The following is a 14244-nucleotide window of genomic DNA, read 5'->3' as shown; positions in this document are numbered from 1 at the left end:
TGATGACTTGCATCATTTACCTTTCTTTCTTGCATAAAAAGACCATAAAAGAACACAAATCTCATTTGATCAGTACAATTCATGCCTTATTTGATGGATATTATGGTACACTACTTTGAAGATGAGTTGTGCTGAATTGCAAGTGAAAAAAGTATCAAAAATGGGTGGAAGACAAGCAAGAAGCTGGGCGTGTGAAACTGGCGTGTCACTTGAAGGCAAACGCCACAAAAATGCATTGGTGTGGCACGCCAGTACTAAATTCCAGAAAGGAGATCCAAGCATGCATGTGGGCGTGGCACGCCAAGGACTGGGCGTGGCATGCTAGTAACAAATTCCAGAGAGAAAAAAGGAGAAACACAAGAAGGGCGTGGCATGTCGGATCCATCAACCACTATGGGCGTGCCACTTGAAGTCAAAGGCGTGGCACGCCAGGAGCTAGGGAGTCACTTTAGCGTGCCACTTGAGGATCCAGGCATGGCACGCCAAGCTTGAAGAATGAACAAATATATGGGCGTGCCACTTGAGCAACATGGCGTGGCACGCTGGTACAATGATCTAGGGAAGGGGCTGAAGGCAAGAGAAGACTGGGCGTGCCACTTGAGCAACCAAGCGTGGCACGCCAGACATCACAAGCAAGATCTAGGTATGCCACTTAGTGTCGAAGGCGTGGCACGCCAGTCCCAAAAACTCACTTTGGCATGCCACTTGAAGGTCAAGGCGTGGCATGCCACTTACTGGAACAACACAAGATCATGGGCGTGCCAAGCCAACCTTCAGGCGTGGCACGCTGGTATAACTTTCCAGAAAGGGTGAAAGAGGCCAATTACATGAGGCGTGCCACTTGAGCTCGAAGGCGTGGGACGCCAATCACTATTTGTCATCTAGGCGTGTCACTTGAGCAACAAGGCGTGGCACGCCAATGCCATTCAGAGGCAAGAGAAGCATTGGGGCATGCCACTTGAGTTTGTGGCGTGGCACGCCAAGCAGAGGGGCCATTCACCTAACAAGGGCGTGGCACGCCAAACCCTGGGCGTGCCACGCTAGTGCAACTTTCCAGAGAACTCAGCCAAGCACACAACAAAGGCGTGGCACGCCAGTTCAAATTTCCATAAGCAAGAAAAGTGGAGAAATCAAAGGGCGTGCCAGCGCGCAACCTTGGAATACACGCATTGTCTTCTTATAAATCACATTACTTCGAAAAGCTTCTAATTAAGAATCATAATTTTTTCCTTGACTTTATTTGTGCTTCCTCATTGATCTTATTTTATTGTTGCCCTAAGATCTTGAAACCTTTTGTTTTTTTTAGCATGCGGAAGAAAGGTAAAGCACCAGTCACTCTATCGGTTGTGCAACCTACAGCTCGCCCACCTAAACCTTGCTTCATGGATCGCTCGAGTGAAGGACCAAATGTCTTGGTTAACAAAAGTGTCGACTTCCGATATGAAAGAATTGAGAAAAGAACAATCCATTGGGAGAGGACGCTAAAGGTTCCAAGAAAATACAAGGAGGTCATCCATGAACGGATTGCCTCACTTTATTGGGAAATTCTTGAGCAAGACCCAATCGAAGTTAATGAATCCATGGTGCGGGAATTCTATACCAACTACCAAGGTTGGGAAGCGGAGTCGGTATTCCTCCGGGGTAAAGTGTTAGACACTTCCAACAAGGCTCTAGAAAGTCTTCTGAAAATCCCCCACATTCCATTTGAGAAAGATTATTATTCAAGGATCAAAGCAGATGTGTTCCGGAGAAGGATGTCTTTAACTCCTATTCTTAAGAGGATTGGCCGTCTCGGTGCATCTTGGGAGTATAGCAAAGGGAGGAAATCTGTTCCCACATCTATTGCTTAATCTTATTTGAACACCAAGGCCCAGATTTGGCATCAGATTGTGGCGAACTACATCGTCCCTAGCACCCATGCTACCCATATTAGATTTATAGCTGCTTTGCTACTCTGGGCTATTATGGATGGAAAGAACATAGCCATTGTACCTTTGATGTGCAAATTGATTTGAAAACTTATTGAGAAAAAGAAGATAAACATCCCTTTTCCATCGATGGTGATGCGTTTAGCAATAGCAGCAGGGGTAGAGAGGCATCCGACGGACGTCACGTTTGAGATTCCAAGAGGCAACAAGTTCATTCCAAGGGAAGAATTGGATGGATCAACAAACAAGACACCCTCCAAGAGGACGACACCTATAGCACCACCATCAAGTACACCAACTTCATCAACTCCTTTACCATTTCTCGGATCTCTTCCGGACTTATTCCAAGACATCTTGCACGATATCCACAACATGGAGCAACTTGAGCGCAAGAATTTCGAGTGGATAGTGGTGAAGCTACAAGGAAGAGACCTGATGAGCGGATAATTTATACGCTTTTTGGCATTGTTTTTAGGTAGTTTTTAGTATGTTTTAGTCACTTTTTATTATATTTTTATTAGTTTTTATGCAAAAATCACATTTCTGGACTTTACTATGAGTTTGTGTGTTTTTCTGTAATTTCAGGTATTTTCTGGCTGAAATTGAAGGACCTGAGCAAAAGTCTGATTCAGAGGCTGAGAAAGGACTGCAGATGCTGTTGGATTCTGAACCTCCTACACTCGAAGTAGATTTTCTGGAGCTACAGAAGCCCAATTGGTGTGGTCTCAATTGTGTTGCAAAGTGGACATCTTGGGCTTTCCAGCAATGTTTAATAGTCCATACTTTTCTCGAGATTTGATGGCCCAACCTAGTGTTCAAACGCCCACTAGAGACCATTTTTTGCGTAAAACGCCAGAACTGGCACCAGAACTAGAGTTAAACGCCCAAACTGGCATCCAAGCTGGTGTTTAACTCTAGAAAAGGCCTATGCACATGTAAAGCTCAATGCTCAGCCTAAGCACACACCAAGTGGGCCCCGAAAGTGGATTTCTGCACTATCTGCATTTAGTTACTTATTTTCTGTAATCCTTAGTAACTAGTTTAGTATAAATAGCACTTTTTACTATTGTATTTGAAATCTTTGGATCATCTTTTGATCTTTTAATCAAATTCATGCTTGGCTGGCCTCATGGCCATGCCTAGGCTATTTTCTCTTTTGTATTTTCCAACGGTGGAGTTTCTACACCTCATAGATTAAGGTGCAGAGCTCTACTGTTCTTCATGAATTAATGCAGGTACTATTGTTTCTCTTTCAACTCACGCTTACTTTTTCTCCAAGATATACTCTCGTACTTAATTCAGTTAAGTCAAAATGAAGGGCTGACCCATGACAATCACCCACTATCTTCGTTACTTGCTTAGCCAAGATCCGCGTACCTGACAACCACAAGTGGTCTACATGATGTTTAATGTAGTCATTGGACGACAGGCAGAGTATAGTCTCTTGGGTCTCTGATCCACGGACCGAGTCCGTGAGGTTAGAACCTTCGTGGTATAGGCTAGAACCAATTGGCAGCATTCCTGAGATCCGAAAAGTCTAAACCTTGTCTGTGGTATTCCGAGTAGGATCTGGGATGGGATGGCTGTGACGAGCTTCAAACTCACGAATGTTGGGTGATGAGCGGATAATTTATACGCTTTTGGCATTATTTTTAGGTAGTTTTTAGTAGGATCTAGCTACTTTTAGGGATGTTTTTATTAGTTTTTATGCAAAATTCACATTTCTAGACTTTACTATGAGTTTGTGTGTTTTTCTGTGATTTCAGGTATTTTCTGGCTGAAATTGAGGGACCTGAGCAAAAATCTGATAAAAGGCTGAAAAAGGACTACAGATGTTGTTGGATTTTGACCTCCCTGCACTCGAAATGGTTTTTATGGAGCTACAGAACTCCAAATGGCGCGCTCTCAATTGTGTTGTAAAGTAGACATCCAGCGCTTTCCAGCAATATATAATAGTCCATATTTTCTTCAAGTTTAAATGACGCAAACTGGTGTTCAACGTCAGTTCCATGCTGCATTCTGGAGTAAAACGCCAGAAATACGTCACAAACCAGAGTTAAACGCCAAAAACATGTTACAACTTGGCGTTTAACCCCAAGAGAAGCCTCTGCACTTGTAAAGCTCAAGCTAAGCCCAAGCACGCACCAAAGTGGGCCCCAAAAGTGGATTTCTGCACTAAGACTTATTTCTGTAAACCCTAGTAACTAGTCTAGTATAAATAGGACTTTTTACTATGATCTTTAAAAAAAGATTTTGGACGAGCTTTTGGAACATCTTTGATTATTGTTAGTCCTTAGACATTGGGGGCTGGCCTCACGGCCATGCCTACCTTATTTTCACTTATTTATCTTCAACGGTGGAGTTTCTACACACCATAGATTAAGGTGTGGAGCTCTGCTGTTCCTCGAGTATTAATGAAAACTACTATTATTCTTCTATTCAATTCATGCTTATTCTTATTCTAAGATATTCATTCGCACTTCAACCTGATGAATATGATGATCCATGACACTCATCACCATTCTCACTTATGAACGCGTGCCTGACAAATACTTTCGTTCTACCTATGAAAGCTAGAGTGTGTATCTCTTGGATTCCTGGTCCACGATGCATGGTTGCCTCTCCTGACAACAGAGCCTTCCATTCCATGAGATCAGAGTCTTCGTGGTATAAGCTAGAATCAATTGGCAGCATTCTTGAGATCCGGAAAGTCTAAACCTTGTCTGTGGTATTCCGAGTAGGATCTAGGATGGGATGACTGTGACGAGCTTCAAACTCGTGAGTGTTGGGCGTAGTGATTGATGAGCGGATAATTTGTACGCTTTTTGGCATTATTTTTAGCATGTTTCTAGTAAGATTTAGTTAGTTTTTAGTATATTTTTATTAGTTTTTAGTTAAAATTCAGTTTTCTGGACTTTACTATGAGTTTGTGATTTCAGGTATTTTCTGGCTGAAATTGAGGGACCTGAGCAAAAATCTGATTCAGAGACTGAAAAGGACTGCAGATGCTGTTGGATTCTGACCTCCCTGTACTCGAAGTGGATTTTCTGGAGCTACAGAAGCCCAATTGGCGCACTCTCAACAGCGTTGGAAAGTAGACATCCTGGGCTTTCCAGCAATATATGATAGTCCATACTTTGCCCAAGATTTGATGGCCCAAACCAGCGTTCAAAGTCACCCTCGAATTCCCAGCGTTAAACGCCGGAACTGGCCAAAGAATGGGAGTTAACGCCCAAACTGGCAAAAGCTGGCGTTTAACTCCAGAAGAGTCTACACGAAAAATGCTTCATTGCTCAGCCCAAGCACACACCAAGTGGGCCCGGAAGTGGATTTTTTTGTCATTTAACTCATCTTTGTAATCCTTAGGCTACTAGTTCCTATAAGTAGTTGTTCTTCAACTTGATGAATGTGATGATCTGTGACACTCATCATCATTCTCACCTATGAACGTGTGACTGACAACCACCTCCGTTCTACCTTAGATTGGGTGAATATCTCTTGGATTCCTGATACACGATGCATGGTTGATCGCCTGACAACCGAGCGCTCGCCTGACAAACGAGCCAGCCATTCCGTGAGATCAAAGTCTTCGTGGTATAGGCAAGAACTGATGGTGGCATTCAAGAGAATCCGGAAGGTCTAACCTTGTCTGTGGTATTCTGAGTAGGATTCAATGATTGAATGACTGTGACGTGCTTCAAACTCCTGAGGGCGGGGCGTTAGTGACAGACGCAAAAGAATCACTGGATTCTATTCCGGCCTGATCGAGAACCGACAGATGGATAGCCGTGCCGTGACAGGGTGCGTTGAACATTTCCACTGAGAGGATGGGAGGTAGCCACTGACAACGGTGAAACCCTTGCATAAGCTTGCCATGGAAAGGAGTAAGAAGGATTGGATGAAGACAGTAGGAAAGCAGAGAGACGGAAGGGACCAAGCATCTTCATACGCTTATCTGAAATTCCTACCAATGAATTACATAAGTATCTCTATCTCTATCTTTATGTTTTATTCATCATCTATACCCATTTGAGTCTGCCTGTCTAAGATTTACAAGGGAACCATAGCTTGCTTCATACCAATAATCTCCGTGGGATCGACCCTTACTCGCGTAAGGTTTATTACTTGGACGACCCAGTGTACTTGCTGGTTAGTTGTGCGGAGTTGTGATAGAGAGTTGAGATTGCAATGAGCGTACCATGTTGATGGCGCCATTGATGATCACAATTTCGTGCACCAAGTTTTTGGCGCCGTTGCCGGGGATTGTTTCGTGTATGGACAACTGACGGTTCATCTTGTTGCTTAGATTAGGTATTTTTCAGAATTTCTTTAAAAATGAATTCTAGAGTTTCATGATGATCTGTTGAAATCTGGCTGGCTGAGAAGCCATGTCTAATCTTATTGGACCGAGGTTTCAACGTATCATCACAAGAGCTTGTTGATTTCTATCAATCTTGCTATTGGAGCAATGATCTGCTAAGGCTTGGCTGGCCATTGGCCCATGTCTAGTGTTTTGGACCGAAGCTTTCTTTGAAAGCTTGGCTGGCTGTGAAGCCATGTCTAATTCCTGGACCGGAGTCTTAGACTAGCATTGCAATGATTCCTGGAATTCAAATTAAGAATTCTGAAACCTTTATTTTCTATTTTCATATAATTTTCGAAAAAAGCACAAAAAAATTCCAAAACCATAAAAACCAAAAAAAGATTTTATGTTTTTTGTTTGAGTCTAGTGTCTAATTTTAAGTTTGGTGTCTTGCATGCATTGTTTATTTGATCTTGGTTCTATTTTCAAGTCAATAGTACAGGGAACTGAAGATTCAGAACATGCAGCAGAGAAATTACACAGAAAAGGCTGGGCGTTCAAAACGCCCAGTGAAGAAGGACAGAGTGGCGTTTAAACGCCAGCCAGGGTGCCTGGTTGGGCGTTTAACGCCCAAAAAGGTAGTGCATTGGGCGTTAAACGCCAGAATGTGCACAATTCTGGGCGTTTAACGCCAGGATGGCACAAGAGGGAAGATTCTGTTTTTAATTCAGATTTTTGTTTCAAGTTTTCAAAGTTTTTCAAAATCAAATCTTTTTCAAATCAAATATTTTCAATCAAATGTTTTCAAAATCAATTTCTTTCCTTTTTCAAAGATACTTGCTAACAATTAATGATTTGATTGAACATTTTAAGTATGTTGCCTTTTCTATTGAGAAAGGTTTAATGTTTGAATCATATCTTTTCTTGTTAGGCAAGTCATTAATTTTTAAAATCAAATCTTTTTTTTAAATTGTTTTCAAATCATATCTTTTCAATCATATCTTTTTAAAACCATAACTTTTTAATCATATCTTTTTATTCACATCTTTTTCAAAACAGTTTTTAATCATATCTTTTTTATTTCTAATTTCAAAATCTTTTTCAAAAATTACTTGATCTCTTTCTCACTCTTGATTTTCGAAAATCAAATTAAAGTTTTTCAAAATGTTTTAAAAACTTTTAATTAATTTTCGAAATTTCTTCCCTCTTCTCACATCCTTCTTTATGGAGTACCACTTCTTCTCAATGCACAATTCGAACTCTATCTGACTAAGTTCGAATTCCTCTCTTCTTCCTTCTATTTTTCTTCTCTGACACCTCAAGGAATCTCTATACTGTGACATAGAGGATTCCACATTTTCTTGTTCTCTCTTTCATATGAGCAGGAACAAAGACAAAAGCATTCTTGTTGAAGCTGACCCTGAACCTGAAAGGACCTTGAAGTGAAAGCTAAGAGAAGCTAAGGCACAACTCTCTGTAGAGGATCTAACAGAAATCTTCAAAGAAGAAGACATGGCAGCCGAAAACAACAACAATGCCAACAATGCAAGGAAGGTGCTGGGTGACTTTACTGTACCTACTCCCGACTTCTATGGGAGAAGCATCTCTATCCCTGCCATTGGAGCAAACAACTTTGAGCTTAAGCCTCAATTATTTCTCTAATGCAAAGAATTGCAAGTTCCATGGACTTCCATTGGAAGATCCTCATCAGTTCTTAGCTGAATTCTTGCAAATCTGTGACACTGTCAAGACTAATGGGGTTGACCCTGAGGTTTACAGACTTATGCTATTCCCTTTTGCTGTAAGAGACAGAGCTAGGACATGGTTTGGACTCACAACTAAAGAAAGCCTGGACTCATGGGAAAAGCTAGTCAATGCCTTCTTGGCAAAGTCTTTCACCTCAAAAATTGAGTAAGCTTAGAGTGGAAGTCCAAATCTTCAAACAGAAGGATGGAAAATCCCTCTATGAAGCTTGGGAAAGATACAAACAATTGATCAGAAAATGTCCTTCTGACATGCTTTCTGAATGGAGCATCATAGGTATTTTCTATGATGGTCTCTCTGAACTATCCAAGATGTCTTTGGATAGCTCTGCTGGAGGATCTCTTCATCTGAAGAAGACGCCTACAGAAGCTCAAGAACTAATTGAAATGGTTGCAAATAACCAATTCATGTACACTTCTGAAAGGAATCCTGTGAACAATGGGACAAATCAGAAGAAAGGAGTTCTTGAGATTGATACTCTGAATGCCATTCTGGCTCAAACAAAATATTGACTCAACAAGTCAATTTGAGTTCTCAAGTCTGTCTGGAATGCAAAATGCACCAAGCAGTACTAAGAATGCTTCATCTGAAGAAGAAGCCTATGATCCTGAGAACCCTTCAATGGAAGAGGTGAATTACCTAGGAGAACCTATGGAAACACCTATAATTCTTCATGGAGAAATCATCCAAATTTCTCATGGAAGGATCAACAGAGACCTCAACAAGGTTTCAACAACAATAATGGTATGGAAACAACTCATGGTCATCAGCAATGGCAAGCATTTTTCCATCATCTTCTCAGCAACAGACAGAGAATTCTAAGCAGAACCCCTCTGACTTAGCAACCATGGTCTCTGATCTAATCAAAACCACTCAAGTTTCATGACTGAAACAAGGTCCTCCATTAGGAATTTGGAGGCACAAGTGGGACAGCTGAGCAAGAAAATTACTGAACTCCCTCCTAGTACTTTTCCAAGTAATACAGAAGAAAATCCAAAAGGAGAGTGCAAGGCCATCAACATGGCCGAATTTGGAGAGGAAGGAGAGGCAGTGAACGCCACTGAGGGAGACCTCAATGGACGTCCACTGGCCTCCACACAGTTCCCCAATGAGGAACCATGGGAATCTGAGGCTCAAAATGAGACCATAGAGATTCCATTGGACTTGCTTCTGCCTTTCATGAGCTCTGATGAGTATTCCTCCTCTGAAGAGGATGAGTATGTCACTAAAGAGCAAGTTGCTAAATACCTTGGAGCAATCATGAAGCTAAATGACAAGTTATTTGGAAATGAGACTTGGGAGGATGAACCCCCTTTGCTCACCAAAGAATTGGATGACTTGTCTAGGCAGAAATTACCTCAAAAGAGGCAGGACCCTGGGAAGTTCTCCATACCTTGTACCATAGGCACCATGACCTTCAAGAAGGCTCTGTGTGACTTAGGGTCAAGTGTAAACCTCATGCCTCTCTCTGTAATGGAGAAGCTAGGGATCTTTTAGGTGCAAGCTGCAAGAATCTCACTAGAGATGGTAGACAATTCAAGAAAACAAGCTTATGGACTTGTAGAGGATGTTTTGGTGAAGATTGAAGACCATTACATCCCTGCTGATTTCATAGTCCTAGAGACTGGGAAGTGCATGGATGAATCCATCATCCTTGGCAGACCCTTCCTAACCACAGCAAAGGCTGTGATTGATGTTGATGGAGGTGAACTGATCATTCAAGTGAATGAAGAATCCTTTGTGTTTAAGGCTCAAGGATATCCCTCTGTCACCATGGAGAGGAAGCATGAAGAGCTTCTCTCAAATCAGAGTCAAACAGAGTACCCATAGTCAAACTCTAAGTTTGGTGTTGGGAGGCCACAACCAAACTCTAAGTTTGGTGTTGAACCCCCACATTCAAACTCTAAGTTTGGTGTTGGGAGGTTCCAACATTGCTCTGAGCATTTGTGAGGCTCCATAAGAGACCTCTGTCAAGCTACTGACACTAAAGAAGCGCTTGTTGGGAGGCAACCCAATGTTATATTTTATCTATTTTCCTTTGTTATTTTATGTTTTCTGTAGGTTGATGATCATGAGAAGTCACAAAATCAATTGAAAAAGCAAAAACAGAATGAAAAACAGGAAGAAAAACAGCACACCCTGGAGGAAGGACTTGCTGGCGTTTAAACGCCAGTAAGAGTAGCAGTTGGGCGTTTAACGCCCAGTCTGGCACCATTCTGGGCGTTTAACGCCAGAAAGGGGCACCAGACTGGCATTAAACGCCAGGAAAGGGCAAGAACCTGGCGTTAAACGCCAGAAATGGGCACCAGCCCGGTGTTTAACGCCAGAATTGGCTAAAAACGCAATTTTGCATGCCATTTGGTGCAGGGATGACTTTTCCTTGACACCTCAGGATCTGTGGACCCCACAGGATCCCCACCAACCCCACCACTCTCTCTCTTCTTCCCCATTCACCAATCACCTCAATACCTCTTCCCCAAAAACCCTTCACCTATCAAATCCCATCTTCTCTTCACCACTCACATCCATCCTCCACAAAACCCCACCTACATCACCCTTCAAATTTAAACCACTTTCCCTCCCAAACCCACCCATACATGACCGAACCATGAGCCCCCCTCTCCTATATAAACCCTTCTTCACCCCTTCATTTTCACACAACCTAAACACCACTTCTCCCCCTATTTGGCCGAACACAAAGCCATTCCCTTCTTCCTCATTTCTTCTTCTTCTATTCTCTTCTTTCTTCTTTTGCTCGAGGACGAGCAAACCTTTAAGTTTGGTGTGGTAAAGCATTGCTTTTTGTTTTTCCATAACCATTTATGGCATCCAAGGCCGGAGAAACCTCTAGAAAGAGGAAAGGGAAGGCAAAAGCTTCCACCTCCGAGTCATGGGAGATGGAGAGATTTATCTCAAAGGTGCATCAAGACCACTTCTATGAAGTTGTGGCCTTGAAGAAGGTGATCCCCGAGGTCCCTTTTTCACTCAAAAAGAGTGAATATCCGGAGATCCGACATGAGATCCGAAGAAGAGGTTGGGAAGTTCTTACCAACCCCATTCAACAAGTCGGAATCTTAATGGTTCAAGAGTACTATGCCAATGCATGGATCACCAAGAGCCATGATCAAAGTGTGAACCCGAACCCAAAGAATTGGCTTACTATGGTTCGGGGGAAATACTTAGATTTTAGTCCGGAAAATGTGAGGTTGGCATTCAACTTGCCCATGATGCAAGGAGATGAACATCCTTACACAGGAAAGGTTAACTTTGATCAAAGGTTGGACCAAGTCCTCACTGCCATTTGTGAAGAGGGCGCCCAATGGAAGAGAGATTCAAGAGGGAAGCCGGTTCAATTGAGAAGGCATGACCTCAAGCCCATAGCTAGAGGATGGTTGGAGTTTATCCAACGCTCAATCATTCCCACTAGCAACCGGTCCGAAGTGACTCTAGACCGGGCCATCATGATTCATAGCATCATGATTGGAGAAGAAGTGAAAGTTCATGAGGTTATAGCTCAAGAACTCTATAAGGTGGCGGACAAGTCCTCTACCTTTGGCAAGCTTAGCCTTTACTCATCTCATTTGTCACCTCTGTTATTCAGTTGGAGTTGACATAGAGGGAGACATCCTCATTGATGAGGACAAGCCCATCACTAAGAAAAGGATGGAGCAAACAAGAGACCCCTCTCATCATGAGATCCCTGAGATGCCTCAAAGGATGCATTTTCCTCCACAAGACTATTGGGAGCAACTAAACACCTCCCTAGGAGAACTGAGTTCCAACATGGGACAACTAAGGGTGGAGCACCAAGAACACTCCATTCTCCTCCATGAAATTAGAGAAGATCAAAGAATCATGAGAGAGGAGCAATAAAGACAAGGAAGAGACATTGAGGAGCTCAAGCACTCCATAAGACCTTCAAGAGGAAGAACAAGCCGCCATCACTAAGGTGGACCCGTTCTTTAATCTCCTTGTTCTTTATTTTCCTGTTTTTCGAATTTTAGTGCTTATGTTTATCTATGTTTGTGTCTTGTGATCATTAGTGTCTATGCCTAAAAGTTATGAATGTCCTATGAATCCATCACCTCTCTTAAATGAAAAATGTTCTTAATTGAAAAAGATAAGAATTGCATGAATTTTGAATTTTATAACAGTTTAATTATTTTGATGTGGTGGCAACACTTTTGTTTTCTGAATGTATGCTTAAACAGTGCATATGTCTTTTGAATTTGTGGTTCATGAATGTTGGCTCTTGAAAGAATGATGAAAAAGGAGACATGTTACTGAGGATCTGAAAAATCATAAAAATAATTCATGAAGCAAGAAAAAGCAGTGAATACACAAAAAAAAAGAAAGAAAAAGAAAGAAATAAAGTTGTGATCCAAGGCAAAAAGAGTGTGCTTAAGAACCCTGGACACCTCTAGTTGGGGACTCTAGCAAAGCTGAGTCACAATCTGAAAAGGTTCACCCAATTATGTGTCTGTGGCATGTATGTATCCGGTGGTAATACTAGAAAACAGAGTGCTTTGGGCCACGGCCAAGACTCAATAAGTAGTTGTGTTCAAGAATCATCATACTTAACTAGGAGAATCAATAACACTATCTGGATTCTGAGTTCCTAAAGAAGCCAATCATTCTGAATTTCAAAGGATAAAGTGAGATGCCAAAACTGTTCAGAGGCAAAAAGCTAAAAGCCCCGCTCATCTAATTAATACTGATCTTCATAGATGTTTTTGGAATTCATTGCATATTCTCTTCTTTTTATCTTATTTAATTTTCAGTTGCTTGAGGACAAGCAACAATTTAAGTTTGGTGTTGTGATGAGCGGATAATTTGTACGCTTTTTGGCATTGTTTTTAGCATGTTTCTAGTAAGATTTAGTTAGTTTTTAGTATATTCCAACAATCTCCGTGGGATCGACCCTTACTCGCGTAAGGTTTATTACTTGGACGACCCAGTGCACTTGCTGGTTAGTTGTGCGGAGTTGTGATAGAGAGTTGAGATTGCAATGAGCGTACCATGTTGATGGCGCCATTGATGATCACAATTTCGTGCACCAGTGATATACGCAAAATGATCAATGGATCCTATTCCGACATGATCGAGAACCGACAGATGATTAGCCATGCTGTGACAGCGCATTTGGACCATTTTCATTGAGAGGATGGGAAGTAGCCATTGACAACGATGACGCCCTATGGTGCACGAAATTGCAATCACACTTTTACAATCCGCACAACTAACCAGCAAGTGCACTGGGTCGTCCAAGTAATACCTTACGTGAGTAAGGGTCGAATCCCATGGAGATTGTTGGCTTGAAGCAAGCTATGATTATTTTATTAATCTTAGTTAGGATACCAATAGGGTTCTTTAGTTTCAATTGTAAAAAGTGAAAGTGCATAAAATAAGTAATTGTTACGCAGTAATGGAGAATATGTTGAGGTTTTGGAGATGCTTTACCTTCTAAATCCCTGTAACACAATGCTTTCTCACTTTCAAATATGCAAGGCTCCTTCCATGGCAAGCTGTATGTAGAGCGTCACCGTTGTCAATGGCTACTTCCCATTCTCTTAGTGAAAATGGTCCAAATGCTCTGTCACAGCACGGCTAATCATCTGTCGGTTCTCGATCATGTCGGAATAGGATCCATTGATCCTTTTGCATCTGTCACTATGCCCAACACTCGCGAGTTTGAAGCTCATCACAGTCATCCAATTCCTGAATCCTACTTGGAATACCACAGACAAGGTTTAGACTTTCTGGATTCTCAAGGACGCTGCCAATGGATTCTAGCTTATACCACGAAGATTCTGATTAAGGAATCTAAGAGATACTCATTCAATCTGATGTAAAATGAAGGTGTTTGTTAGGCACACGTTCATGGGTTGAGAATGGTGATGAGTGTCACGGATCATTACATCCATCACAGTTAAGTACGAATCAGCATCTTAGATAGAAACAAGCGTGTTTGAATGGAAAACAGAAATCATTGCATTAAATCATCGAGACGCTGCAGAGCTCCTCACCCCCAACAATGGAGTTTAGAGACTCATGCCGTCAGAGAATACAAAATTCAGATCTAAATGTCATGAGATACAAAATAAGTCTCTAAAAGTTGTTTAAATACTAAACTAGTAACCTAGGTTTACAAAAAATGAGTAAACTAAGATGGATAGTGCAGAAATCCACTTCTAGGGCCCACTTGGTGTGTGCTGGAACTGAGACTTGAGCTTCTCACGTGCTTGGGCT

General features: G+C 41.8%; 1 non-coding gene across 1 annotated transcript; it reads right to left on the bottom strand.

The window, feature by feature from the left end:
- Positions 1–8144: 8144 nt before the first annotated feature.
- LOC130977289 (small nucleolar RNA R71) lies at positions 8145–8252 on the bottom strand. The gene has a single exon (XR_009084988.1). It is a non-coding gene; the product is annotated as a small nucleolar RNA R71 (small nucleolar RNA).
- Between the last annotated feature and the right edge of the window lie 5992 nt (positions 8253–14244).

The sequence above is a fragment of the Arachis stenosperma genome, chromosome 4 (genome assembly GCF_014773155.1).
Source record: "Arachis stenosperma cultivar V10309 chromosome 4, arast.V10309.gnm1.PFL2, whole genome shotgun sequence".
NCBI lineage: Eukaryota > Viridiplantae > Streptophyta > Magnoliopsida > Fabales > Fabaceae > Arachis > Arachis stenosperma.
The sequence above is the reverse complement of the archived record's forward strand: the minus strand, read 5'-3'. Positions and strand labels throughout refer to the sequence as shown.